Raw genomic sequence first — 6122 nt, 5'->3', positions numbered from 1 at the left:
CTTTCATATTCATCTATTAAACATTATTATATATATTGTTATTATATATAAATAAATATGTTAGGTAATATTATATATCTTTATGTAAAAAATATTAATAAAAAAATATTTTATATTATTAATGTGAAAAAATATAAAAATTTATATAGTAAGTAGAAAAAAATTCTTAATAATTAGATTAGGAAAGAGAAATATATATATTATGAAAGATATTTATTCTCATACTTAAAATGTAGTAAACATCTTAGTAATTTATCCCAACCAAAAACTCAAACTCAAAAGAATATTTTCAGAATATTCATTTTTATAATAAATTTTAATTTTTTCAATATTATCTATATATTTATCTAAAATTACAAATTGAACTCTTAACTTTATAACAACTTATTAATTACTTTTAAATTCTCATTCAATTATTTATACAACTGCATAAAATAAATTAAACATTATTACATAAACACAAATTACATCTCACAAACAAAAAAAAATACAACAAAATTAAAATTATTATATATATATATAAATATAAAGATTAGAGATAAAAAAAAAAATATGTACGAAATTAATATATATATAGATTTTAGTTGAGAGAAATATTTAATATTGTTATTTAAAATATTTATTTATATATAACCACCTATTTAAAATAAATAGTCATAACTTACCTATAATATATATATATATATATATATATATATATAATTTTAAATTTTTATATATTATGAAAGTGAAAAAAGAAATAGAAAAAAGAGTAATATTAGGAATTAATTAGAAAGAAATTATGAAATGAAAAAAATCTTGAATATAAAATAAAGAAACTAATTTAGAAAGTAAAGTAATTACATAGAGTTAATTAATAGAGAGAAATTATGAAATGAGATAGAAATCCTAATGAATTTGTGTATAAACTTTCATATTCATTCATTATTATATATATTGTTATTATATATAAAAATAAATTTGTTAGGTAATATTATATATTTTAATATAAAAAATATTTTATATTATTAGTATGAAAAAATATAAATATTTATATAGTGAAAGTAAGAAAAAAAATACTTAATAATTAGATTAAGAAAAAGAGTAAAATATATAAAGAAATTAATTTAGAAAGTAAAGTAATTTATAGAGTTAATAATTTGTGTATAAACTTTCATATTCATCTATTAAATATTATTATATATATTGTTATTATATATATATATATATATATATATATATATATATATATATATATATATATATATATATATATATATATATAAATAAATATGTTATGTAATATTATATATCTTTATGTAAAATTATTAATAAAAAAAATATTTTATATTATTAGTGTGAAATATATAAAAATTAATAATTAGATTAAGAAAGAGAAATATATATATTATGAAAAAATTTATACATCTCTAACCCAAATACCTATTCTCATACTTAAAATGCAGTAAATATCTCAGTAATTTATCTCCAACCCAAAAGCTCAAACTCAAAAGAATATTCATTTTTATAATAAATTTTAATATTTTCAATATTATATATTTATCTAAAATTACAAATTGAACCCATAACTTTACAACAACTTATTAATTCTTTTAAAATTCTCGTTCAATTATTTATACAACTGCATAAAATAAATTAAATATTATTACATAAACACAAATTACATCTCACAAACAAAAAAAATACAACAAAACAAACCTTATTAAAATTATCATGAATTAAACATATAAATAAATTATATAAATAAATAAAATATGTAAACAAATTAAAATATAAATAAGTTATATAAATTAATTAAAAAAAACTAAAATGACTGAAATGAAAGTTTTAAAAACTTTTGAGTATGTGAACAGTGTCACTGCATATTTGGGTTTGGAGAAGAAAGATTTTGTAGGAAAACTTAAAATGCAGTTGAGTGACCTATAATGGAGTTGTTTGCTGGTGGGTTGGAGATGATCTTTTATTATGAGAGAGAAAATAAGTAAGATAAATAAATTAGGAAAGAGAAATTACCTGAATTTTGTGAATGATTGTAGAGTTAGAAGCTACAAAAGGAGACCGAGGAGGTTTTTGCAGCTGCCTGAAATGATCAAATTTCTGGAAAAAAATACAAATTAGTGAAAACGGATTGTTGAAACATAACATAATGCAAATTTAATTATTGAAAGCATGATATTGATAGAGGAATTGAGAAACTTATGAATAGAGATAGCACACGACAAAAGGAGATCGACGAAATAAAATGCTCTGTATATTAAGATATCACTCTTCTCTCTTCAGTTGAACTTTGTTGATCTAATATTATTTATAAGAATAAAATATTTGGATGGAGTAATATATTGGTTTAATTGTAATTATATACGTTGATATAATCAATATTTATTGCTAGTCTATATAATCAATATTTATTGCTAAATTCAATTAATAGATAATTATAGTATGATAAATGAAATTTTTTATTTTTACATACTTTCATTAATTATAATATGATAACTTAAATTTTTATTTTTACATATTTTCATTAATTATAATATAATAACTGAAATTTTTTATTTATTATATATTTTCATATTTAATATTTAATGCTAAACTGAATTAATATAAATAAAATAATTTTATAATGAATATAATATAATAACTGAAACTCTTATTATTTTTACAATTTTTTATAATTAATATTAATATTAAATTTAATTAATAAAAAAATATTAATATATATATATATAAGAGTAACGGACATAGATAATTATGAAACTGAGTTAATAGAATTGATGAAAAAATATATATTTTATATTATTAGTGAGAAAATATATATATGTTAAGGAAATAAAAAAATTAATTAATAAAAATAAATAAAGAGAAAGAAATATATATATCTAACACATAAAAATATCTATGATGATGTAGATCATTTTGGAAAGAGCGTGATGTACACCTCCAACATTTCAAAATTAAGCGTCATTAGATATATATAGATAACTGCAATTAACTATTAATGTGTATACAAAATTTATAAAATCAAAATATTACAGTAAAGAATATAAGAAATAAAAATAAAGTTACCAATTTATTTCAGTATCCACTTATTTTCGGAAATAAAATGAATAAACTATCAATAATCAAATTAAGATTTTTTTTAATTCAACCATAATTAAATATCACTCCATCCACTTTATCATTAATCACTGCACTTAATTCATTAATCAAATATTAAATATTTTTATTTTTATAAATATTTTATCATAACATATTAATATAGTTTAAATTCTTTTACTAAAAAAAAATGTTTAACTTCTTCAAAATCAACCATGGTTAATATTTTTTAAAATAAACCTAATTTTATTTTTAGAGTAATCAAATTATAACATGATAGATAGACTACATGAGATCCTCTGTTACAAGATCCCGGTTTCACCTGAAGCAAAATAGTAAAAAAAAAAAAAAACATATGATCTCATTTGCCCCTTCATGTAAACCACACAGGAGATCCCGTAACATATGATCTCATTTGTAGATTGACAGATTAACATATGCCGATATTTGTTTACCACAAGAAAAGGGTCCTTCTTTTTTTATTTTTATGTAATAAAATAGAAACGTTTAACAACTCCAGCTTTCCCAAATAAAAAGCTTTAATCCTTTAAATTTTATTAATTAGTCAAGATGGATTGTTTTTATTTTTGAATTCGAATGAAACTAGTGATTAATTAAAGTACACATAGCTTGCTAAACATAATTTTTTATCAATTTTGGATTTAAACTTCAAGTGTACAATTTTTACCATATCCTTTTGCCTAAATATATATATACATGAAATTTGGACTTTTTTAGCTGTATAAATTTTTTTTTTACTTTCTATTTAACTTGATTAACTTACTATACATAACAATAATGCAAATTAACTTTTATCAACATAGAATATTTAACCACAACTTTAGTCACTATTCTAATCGAATGTGAAATAATAAAAACTGTTTTACTCTCTTAAACAGATTTAGAAAAAGTAGAATAAGATAAAAATTATTGCTAGTAAGTAGTTTATTATATATATATATATATATATATATATATATAACATCAACAAAAATACAATCAATACATTTGTAAGTCTCTTATTTGACATGATGAATAAACTTTTCAATAATAAAAAATCTGTAATTTTTTTTTATTGTTAAGAAAAAAAATTCTGATTACATTATTACTATTATTATTTTTTTAATAATTGTGTAAGCAAAGACTATCCTATTTTGTAAATAATATTATTATTTTTAATAATATTAAAATAATATTTTGAATTTTTTTAATTCAAAATAAACTTAAAGGAGAAATTAAAACCAAATTAAGGGTTAATTAGTGTGATAATTAAATTTTAATTAAGAATAATAAATAAAAATTTAAAAATAATTTGAAGTTAAAGTATTGTATTTATTTTACTCAAATTAAACCTAAGAATGGGTTGAAATTATTTAATTAGAATTTTAAACATAAATTATGTTTAATTTATAACTTAAAAAATTAAATAAATACCCCAAAATTTTCAAAAATACAAAAAGTAAATAAAATTATGAACATAATTTTTATTATGATTCTAAAAATATTTTTTTGTGGAATTTTTGGTGAATAAAAACGAAAAAAAGGATTAAAAATCGATTTTAAATAATCCTTTTATAAAAAATAAATCTGATAATCTAGTGTAGCAAGAATTATGTTTAATTTTTGCAGCAGCGTTCGTGACCATTAGATGAGCACCCAAGCAACATCCAACGTCCAGGAATGCGCCACACAACCCGCTGCAGTGGAGCCTGCGCGCGCCTGCTCCACCGGATCAACTAACAGGATAGGCTAACCCCGTTAGCCTAATCGCTGATGGACCGGACGGAACGCCTAACGGTGCCACGAAACGACGTTGTTTCAATTCGTTTTCTTTGCCAATGCAGGACACTCGTCGGAATCGCGACTCGCCGTGCGTGATTCTTCTAGAAGGACTAGCGCAGTCATTTCTCCACCTTATCTGATGATTCTTTCGCCCTTATCCTCGCCTCGTCACTGTCTACAATAGCCCCAAGCCTATTAATGTCACATTGCCCCAAAACTAGGCTGCCACAGTTGAGAATAAACTTAGGGATAAAAATAAAGATGGCCAAATTGAAGTGGAATTCGACTACCTCAACCAACCTTAGGATAGTATAAATACTCCCTTAGGGTTTCTCTACCAAATCATCAAACAATCACATCCTAATACACCACAAATCGAAGTTTGATGATTCTGGCCAAGAATATTTTTTGTGAAAACTTGTTGCGGACACCATAACTCCGATCCAGGCTTCTAGAAAGCCTCCAACCCATCTAAGGACTATTCTCTAGCTATTGGTATGAATCTAGAAGCTTTGTATTTTAATTTGTGATTGAAAATTTGATTTTTTTCAAAATTTTCAAGTTTGATCAGTTTGATATGTTCTAGGGTTTAATTATGTGATTTATTTGTTTAGATCATTCCCTATATCATGTATGAACTTTTTGTTGAAAGAAATCAGATCAAATCAACCTGAATCAAAAATTTCAAAAAATCAATTTGAAAAACTGAGTTTAAAAAAATTAATGTTCTTAAGTTTTATTCTTGATTTTTTTATTCAAATAGCTGTTAAACATGTTTGTAAACATGTTGTGATGAAACCCCAATAACTGTAACATCGTTTTGATCATGTTTGATCAAACTGTGTTTTGAAAAAAATAGGATTTTGATTATATCTTCAAAGAGAAATGATTGAGAAAGATAATTTGGGAGAGGGAATTACGTGACGCAATCTCATTCATTAAAAAATTAACAAATTTTATCTCTCTTCTCTCTCTCCTCAACCTTTATTTCTTTTCCAACCAGTTATGTAGTGACACGTCATTTCCTCTCGCAAATTCCCTCCCCCTATCAATCGTTTTAATGATGTTCTTATTTTTGTTGTGTTCAATTATATTCATCATTGTAAAGCTAATAGAACAAAAATCAGGCTTTGAAATTACCTAAATTGAAAGATCCCAAAATTTGACTTAAGAATTATTTTTAGAAATTGATCTTTGTAAAGATCTAATGATCGTGATTTATATTAGGGCTTTTGTTCTTCATAATT

The sequence above is a fragment of the Impatiens glandulifera genome, chromosome 1 (assembly GCF_907164915.1).
Source record: "Impatiens glandulifera chromosome 1, dImpGla2.1, whole genome shotgun sequence".
Classification (NCBI taxonomy): domain Eukaryota; kingdom Viridiplantae; phylum Streptophyta; class Magnoliopsida; order Ericales; family Balsaminaceae; genus Impatiens; species Impatiens glandulifera.
Note: the sequence above shows the minus strand (reverse complement) of the source record.